This window comes from Anguilla rostrata, chromosome 14, assembly GCF_018555375.3.
Source record: "Anguilla rostrata isolate EN2019 chromosome 14, ASM1855537v3, whole genome shotgun sequence".
Lineage (NCBI taxonomy): Eukaryota > Metazoa > Chordata > Actinopteri > Anguilliformes > Anguillidae > Anguilla > Anguilla rostrata.
The window spans coordinates 4642134-4651121 of NC_057946.1; positions in this window are offsets into that span (position 1 = coordinate 4642134).

The window sequence follows — 8988 nt, forward strand, 5'->3', positions numbered from 1 at the left end:
CCCCCAGGTAAAGGGAGGCTGGAAAACCAGCACGGCCCTCGAGGACCACGATTTGAAATCTGGCCACCTTAAGTATTTGTGCCTCAGAAAAACATTATCATGCCCCCATACAGGGGCGGAGAAACCTGTGGAAGTTCAGTGAACTTTGTCACTAGTTGTGCAGAATGAGTGAGAGAGAACAGCTGGATAGTTTAGTGTGACCATATATTGGAGTTCAGGAGGGCATTATGAACATAATACAGGTCTATTTGTTTGTTTATGTGTGGTCCATGGAACAAGCAAAACCGAATCGAACATTTTCAGGAATTTAGACCCAAAGAGAAGAAGTGTCCAGGAAAAAGAGGTTGTCTGGTCATCCTAGATACTTAAATATTCTTTATTCAGACATTGCAATCAATTTTATTTTACTCAACCTTAACCGTTACACATCAAGAGGTCACAATTAAAGCGAAAACCCAGGGAACAAAAGTCAGAATCTAGATGTCAAGAGGGGTGTGAATCCAGGTTAAAAGAAGTTTTTACATAACTAAGTTAACCACAAATTTAACTCAGGTTTTACCTGGGTACAGTCTGTCCTAGTATATGTCCTAGTCAGCTAGAAGACTTTCACTTTTCAACCCAATGTAGCCGAGTTTACACCTGAACGTTGTTTCGCCGACGTCTCATTGACTTCACATCACAGACTTGTACGTATGTTCCCTGGGCAGGAACACAAAAAGTTAATTTTAAAAGTCAGAGCGAGAAAGAAAGGGAGAGAAAAGGGGAGGAGTAGTTTCTGGGCGGAGGGTGTGCCGGTGTGGCTGAAGGCTCTTCTGCCGTAGGACGCATTCTCTCCATAATATACTCCCACTGAATGTTTTAAGACATTCTAATACGTGGTTTTTGGCGTGACCACAACAGCTGGGCCAGCCCTACAAACGTGAATGTCTGTGACTGAGTGAGTGACTGAGTGAGTGATGAAGTTACACCATTGGTAGGCCGGATGAAGTGTGTTAGGTCCAGCCATAATACTAGGATTTGACCTGGTCTTGTTAGCATTACGAGCCATGCCTCTTGCTCAAGGACAGCACACTTGGTACAGCATTATCACATATTGTTCTCTTCTAAGTGAGTAGTGTACCTTTGCACCTGGTCTCCGTATGTGGAAAACCAGGAATGCACCTGTTCCTGTCAGGTTGGAGTGTACAGATTTGTGCCATGAGTGTAATACAAAGTTGTTCCTCTTTCCAAATGCTCCCAAGCCCACTACCTTCCCACCCAGGCCCATCCCCATGACAGGAACACACACACACAGAAAAACCCAAAAACAAAAACATAACAGCTGCCCCCTGAGCAAACAAAAGACTCTCAAAAAGAGTCTGCCTGTGATCCCTTTTCAAAACAAACACGCTGTGTAAACAACAAGAGAACACAAAAAGAGAACCATTCCTCCCCGGCACACGCAAACATTTAAAACACAAGAGAACTGCAGGAAAGTAAACAGGCGCTGCGTAGCACGATTGTAAATAGCTCGCGTCCTAAATCAATTATACTGTATACTTCAAATAAAAAAATGAAATTTTTCTAAACTTGTCACTGCAGTCGACTTTGTTGTCTAGCACCATTCTTCTAACCCTGTTGCATGCACTCACTTTTTTTGAATCAACTGAAACGGAACGTTAAAGAACATTAAAGCAAGAATTCCTCTGAAGAATTATGACATTGCAGGTCGGGAAGTTGATTTAGGTACAGAGACAGTCTGCTTTTCCTGTTGGGTAATGTGTAGATTACATCATACTGTTTTTTCCCCCCCCTCCCTTACACAATGCAAGGAGTTTTAAGAGAAGTGAAGAGCTAAGGGTGGGTCATCCCGGCATGGCAATGTTCGGGTGTGTGGACGGGGCACACGCGGCGTGGCATGAGCCCTACCCATACTGCAGTCTGCCCGCTCACGGTGCACATGCCCTGCCCTCCTCTGACACCTTGTTTGTGTCAGCCGAAGCAGGTAAACTGTCATTAGTTTCCCTGAATTATGAAGATGAGCTTAGGATTGGAACACTCTAAGAAGTAAAGGTAAAATGGAGATACAAATGTACTGTGAAAGTACAATAATGTTGTAATTGGGTACAAGTAAGATACAAATGAATTGTTTATTGCTGGCTGGAGTATAATTTCATGTACCTACAACCAGGGTGCCTCCCCAGTGACAAGCATTTGTACCTTTTTAAGCCACGTTTTTGTACCCATCTTGTCCTGAGAGTGAGGTGTGAATCAGGTGAATCAGCATGTCACTCACAAACAGGTGTTGGAACACAGCCCTGCTACGGGCTGTAGGGTGGAGGAGAGCTTATGAACTCACACACAGGTGGGGCACGGCCATTGTACCCTTAAGCAAGGTACTTAACCTGAATCACTCCAGCGATTATCCACCTGCATAAATGCATAGTTAAGAGAACTGTAAGCTGTGGAAATTAGCTTTGAGTGTGCCTGCCAAGCAAATAAATACGCTAACGTTATTCTCCCAGACAATTATTTCAGACAGCAGCTAATGTTTCCTAGAAGTATAGAATGGCCAGTTGTATTTGTACACAGTAGAAATGAGCAGTGTAAAGTCAGCACATTTTACTGTGACAGAGAACGCATGAGAGTACCGGACTGCTGGACTCAGAATAATAAATTCATATTAATACTAAAGATTTTACCATGTAGGCCAGTGGTAACCAACCCTGTTCCTGGAGATCTACCATCCTGTAGGTTTTCATTCTAACCCTGACAAAGCACACCTTATTCAACAGCTAGATATCTTGGGGTTGAAAAGAAAACTTACAGGATGGTAGATCTCCAGGAACAGGGTTGGTTACCACTGATGTAGGCCTTCTCACCCTAGCGACGTCCGCCACTGTTTCAGGAGCCAGCGTTGTTTTAGCAGTCGCTGCTACTTTTCACCTCAAAGTCCACCAGCTGTGTGTCCAAAAGGCGCTTTTCCACCGCATGGTACCGGCTCAACTCGACTCGACTCCACTCTACTCGCCTTTTGTGGTTGTCCATCGGGCAAAAGTTGTGGATAGCACCTGGTACCTGGTACTTTTTTTGGTATCACCTCCGTCGAGGTTCCAAGCGAGCCGAGGCGGCACCGAAAGGTGACGTGAAAACGCTGCAGACCACTGATTGGTCAGAAACGGCAGTTCCATCAGTCGTCGCTATGACGACCAGCTACGTTGACGGGGGGTACTATCTGCAGTGGAAAACGAAGTACCTGGTACCAAAAGCGAGTAGAGTGGAGTCGAGTTGAGCGGGTACCATGCAGTGGAAAAGCAGCTAAAGAGGACACACGCTGCGTGCAGAAGGAAGGCCACAGGCACCTGATTGGCTGAGGGGGAGTCTGTCTTACACAGTGAGGGCCATCCTGACCAATGGCATCGTTCCCTGGATGATGCCGCACATCCTCCACATACTCCGTGTATACTGTCAGAGGCGTGCTTGGCTTTGATGAAGCCGGTTTGGCCTGGGTTGCCTGGAAGTAGGAGTGACTGGGCGTGAGGCTGATTTGGAGCCAGTTTGGCTCGGGCCGTCAGAGAATGGGAGTGGCTGAGAGGGCGGGATTTCAGCCTGTGTGCCAGTGCTTCGCAGAAACCACTCGCATCTGTGCTGTTGAGTGTTGTGAGGCTGTATTATGAGGAACCATATATCAATTTTTGTTTACCATTACTCTTGTGAGTGAATTTTATTTATTATTTATTGGCTTATTTTGAAAGGGACAAGCCTTGAAGGCGTTGACTCCAATGCAACAGCTTCCAACGCTCCGTTCATGCGTATACAGCAAAAGCGAAATTACCGTCTGTAATATTAGCTTTTGTGTGAAATAAGTTGAGGTTTTGCTGTATGTGATGCCAATGTCGGAGGACATTCTGGTGAAAAGTGCCAGCTGACTACATGCTTGTCATGGGGCCGTGTATGCTGGGGGACTTTGCCGGGGGATTGAATTTGGGTTCGTATTGCCTGTGGATACAATGACACACAAACAAAATATACGACCACAAGATTATTCAGGTGTTACGTTCTTTCAGCAAACAAGCGTCCATAGCTGTAAATTATTTTAATGTATTATTATTATTATTATTATTAGTTTTAGTATTACTACTTCTATTACTACAATCCAAATAGTGTGGTCTAGTGATTGTCTCCATGATTGTACTTTCACAGAGACGCCACTTGGTGGAGTCCTACTTCTAGAATCCAGAAACGCTCCAGTAAAAATGCTCCGTGCTCAGGTTTAACATATTCAAACATCTGCTACACTCAGTTCAACAACAACAAAAAAAAATACGGAGGAGATCACATTACAACTACATGCAAGCCTGGGATAACGGACAACACAGAAGTAGAACGAAGGTAAGGCTTTCCATACGAAAGGAGTTGTTGAATAAATTACATTTTCGTTTGTTTTGTTTGGCTTCAGTCATGCAGTGGTGTGTGCTGCACAAGACATTGTCAAGCGGTTCCTCATTCATTGTGTTTGGTGGCACTCGTGTGTCATGGTCTGCTTATTTCAGAGGGATACAACCCAAATACAATTATATACACATGCTCCAGGCTCCGCCTGGCGGAGATAATCAGTCTTGAAGGGGAGGGCAGAGACCAATATTCATTTTTAAGTCAGTTTGGTTGTTTTATTTTTCATGTTAGTTTAGTTCTTGCATTTGAACGTTGCCTATAAACGGTTGTGCCACTTTGACTTGCAGAACAAAAACTGTGCACTTCATAGACTGTGCACTTTCCGCACACACACACACACACACACACACACACACCACCTAAAGCAGGGGAATATAACCACAGAACTCACCCACAGCAGGTGTGCGTTCTATGCACAGAGAGTGTGTTCAAGTGTTTCTAATACATTTCTCTGATGTGTCTGATGTTCCCTACAGTTCAGAATCAAGCATTCAGTATCCCCTCCGAGTACCCCAACTGTCCATCAATCTTTGTAATTTAGGCTTTTGACTATGCTTTTTGATTGCCCGTCAGTCGTTAATAAAAATTTTGATCGACTCATTTTATTGATTAAACAGTTCAATTACAATATGCCATTTCAATCAATAACCTTACGCCAGCGATTGGATTTTATATCAGAAAGGCGTCTCTCCGTCGCTAGACACAAACCTCCTTGACTGGTGGAAAGTTGAAGTGTCGCTGATCCATCGACTGGCAGCATTAGCAAAATGCTATTTGCCCGTTCCTGGGACATCAGTGCTGTCTGGGCTCCATCTTCTCAGCCGCTGGTCTCACCTTCCAGCAATCTACGCACCAGAGTTATCTCAGAGCCGAAAGACATGCTCACGGTCCTGAACACAAAGGCATGGGTATTAAGGTAGGTAATGGCACAGGCGTATAGACTATGCAGAGGCCTACTTTACAAAGTTGTGAACTTGCTACTATTTTGCCAAAGGAGGAACAGCCTTCCGCTTACACTGTAGAATATGAATTGCACTATTGAGGAAATCAATGTGTTCTTTTTGTTATAATATATAAAATAAAAATGTTTATATATATTTAAATGTATTTTATTTATTTATTTATTTACGTGTTTATTTATTTATTTATTTATTATTGCTATCGTGTCTTTAATGCACAATGCAAAATGATTGTTGGGAGACATCTTAAATCTCTCCGATAAATACAATTAATTTGGAGGCCTATTTTGAGTCATTTTTTATAGGCCATATAGCTGATTGACAGCTTATCGGTTAATCATTATTATTCGATTAATGGGTACAGATGATTGATTAAAATAATTGCACGAAATTTCAAAACTCAAAAAAAAAAATAATAAAACACATCAGAATAAAAAACAAGCTCGGAGGGCAGAACAATACAGCAGCTTGAACATACCGTTTGGCGGGAGAGAAGCAGCCCCCTTCTGTTTTTTTGTTTTTTTTTGGGTTAGGGACATTCCACCTGTACCACAGCAGCCACCACGGTGCAGCCCAAACCACCGAAAGTGCTCAGGGACGAGTCGGCGGCGCGTGTGTTACGTTGCGACCTTGGGGTTACCATGACTACGGCGTGGCCCTCCACCGCAGAGAGGCAGAACTGAAAGTCGAGAGGGCGGAGTCACGGCAGGGGCCGGGCGGCAGCACCTGACCACCTCGCGCCCGCTTCCGTCCCTGCGGTCGGCGAATCATCTCGCGTCACATTCGTCATGAAAACGGTTATGAGAGAGGAAGAGTGAAATATGCTCGCGAAAAACAGCACCCCTTTTCCATGGTCAGGCCCCCAAAAGCTGTAACATGGCAACCTCCTGTTAATCCGCTTACAGCACTGAATAATCCCCATAACTGTTATAAACAGGCTATGAGCTATAGTGATAACTATCCCGCAAGGGAGACAATGCAAACAAACTAGCGGTAGAATCAAAATTGACCTTTGACCTTCACACCGGTTACTCAATCCACCTATTAACCTAAATTGACTATAAAATTCAGCGGATTGATTACAGCCAGGCCTGACTGCAGCCAGCCCTGTTCAATCTAAACCTAAAACTGAGCCTCACCATCAGAGTGAAGTAGTCAACAAAGTTTCTACAAGCACACTATGCTACCATCAAAGAAAATTCCAGAAGATTTGAGAAAAAAGTTGTTTAAATATATCAGTCTGGAAAGGGTTACAAAGCCATTTCTAATGCTCTGGGACTCCACCAAACCACAACGAGAGCCATTATCTCCAAATGGAGAACACTTGGAACAGTGGTGAATCTTCCAAAAAATTTCTCCAAGGGCGCAGCGACAACTCATCCAGGAAGTCACAAAAGATCCCAGAAGAACATTCAAAGAACAAACTGCAGCCTCACTAGCCACAGCCTGGGAAAAAATGGGATTCATGGGAGAGTAGCCAGGCAGAAATCACTGTGAACCAAGAGAAACATCAATGCTCATCTCACAGTTGCAAAAACCTGAATTGTTCCTCAAGCCTTTTGGAATAATGTTCTATGGACAAATGAGTCAAAAGTGGAAGTTTTTGGATGACATAGGTTTCGAGTATCATACCAACAGTCAAACTTGGTGGTGGTAGTGTGGTGGTGTGGGGATGCTTTACTGCCTCAGGACTGGGATGACTTGCCATTATTGAAGGAACCATGAATTCTGCTCTGTGGCAGAAAATTCTTAAGGAGAATGTCCGGTCATCTGTCCGTGAGCTGAAGCTGAAGCTGAAGCATAATTGAGTTATGCAGGAATGCAGGAAGGCAATGGTCCAAAACACAAAAGCAAGTCCTCATCTGAATGGCTGAAATGAAACAAAATGAAAGTTTCGGAGTGGCCTTTTCACATGGGCGACATAGGTGTTTGATAACTTTTATCAGTAAATAAATTCAATTATAATTTTTTAAAATGTGTTTTGTGTTTACTCAGGTTCCCTTTGTGGAATATTACATTTGATATTAGACAAACATTAAAAGATCTGAAGCCATTCAGCATGACAAATATGCAATAATAGAGGAAATCAGGAAGAGGGCAAATACTTTTTCAAGGCATTGTATATATGCTGAGAGAGAGCCTTGAATAAAACTTTTTAAAAGCCCACTTTCAGGGGTTTCTAAAAAAAAACTATTTCAGTTTTATAGTATGTATATATATACAATGTAATATATGTTTTTTGTGCACAATGAAGGACGTTTTAGATATTTACTGATTTAAAGGTATCTGCAGGTTTGTAGTCTAAAGCAAGAATATAGGCTTTAAGTAACTCCAAACCAGCTTGTGCAGTGATTATTCTGTTGACGCCGGAAGCTTGTCTGTCACCCAATTTTTCTAAACGAAAAATACATTTGTTCTTGTTTTCTTGTCTCTTGTCACACGCAACCCAAGACTGCTGCACTCAAGGAAATTGAGTCAAAGCTTCCTTTATCAGCATTGCCACACGTTAAGGGAAGCAGATTACAAAACGAGAGAGAAGACCTCGACATATCAACAAATCTGCGGGGCTCTAGCGATCCGCAGGTTGGGCTAGCGATCCGCAGGTTGGGCTAGCGATCAGCAGGTTGGGCTAGCGATCAGCAGGGTGCGCTAGCGATCAGCAGGTCGGGCTAGCGATCAGCAGGTCGGGCTAGCGATCCACAGGTCGGGCTAGCGATCAGCAGGTTGCGCTAGCGATCAGCAGGTTGGGCTAGCGATCCGCAGGTTGGGCTAGCGATCAGCAGGTTGGGCTAGCGATCCGCAGGTTGGGCTAGCGATCCGCAGGTTGCGCTAGCGATCCGCAGGTCGGGCTAGCGATCCGCAGGTTGCGCTAGCGATCCGCAGGTCGGGCTAGCGATCAGCAGGTCGGGCTAGCGATCCGCAGGTTGGGCTAACGATCAGCAGGTCGGGCTAGCGATCAGCAGGTCGGGCTAGCGATCAGCAGGTCGGGCTAGCGATCTGCAGGTTGGGCTAGCGATCCGCAGGTTGGGGTAGCGATCCGCAGGTTGGGGTAGCGATCCGCAGGTCGGGCTAGCGATCAGCAGGTCGGGCTAGCGATCAACAGGTCGGGCTAGCGATCCGCAGGTTGGGCTAGCGATCCGCAGGTTGGGCTAGCGATCCGCAGGTTGGGGTAGCGATCAGCAGGTCGGGCTAGCGATCAGCAGGTCGGGCTAGCGATCCACAGGTCGGGCTAGCGATCCGCAGGTTGGGCTAGCGATCCGCAGGTTGGGCTAGCGATCCGCAGGTTGGGCTAGCGATCCGCAGGTTGGGCTAGCGATCCGCAGGGTGCGCTAGCGATCCGCAGGTTGCGCTAGCGATCCGCAGGTTGGGCTAGCGATCCGCAGGTTGGGCTAGCGATCCGCAGGTTGGGCTAGCGATCCGCAGGTTGGGCTAGCGATCCGCAGGTTGGGCTAGCGATCCGCAGGTTGGGCTAGCGATCAGCAGGGTGCGCTAGCGATCCGCAGGTTGGGCTAGCGATCAGCAGGGTGCGCTAGCGATCCGCAGGTCGGGCTAGCGATCCGCAGGTCGGGCTAGCGATCCGCAGGTTGGGTTAGCG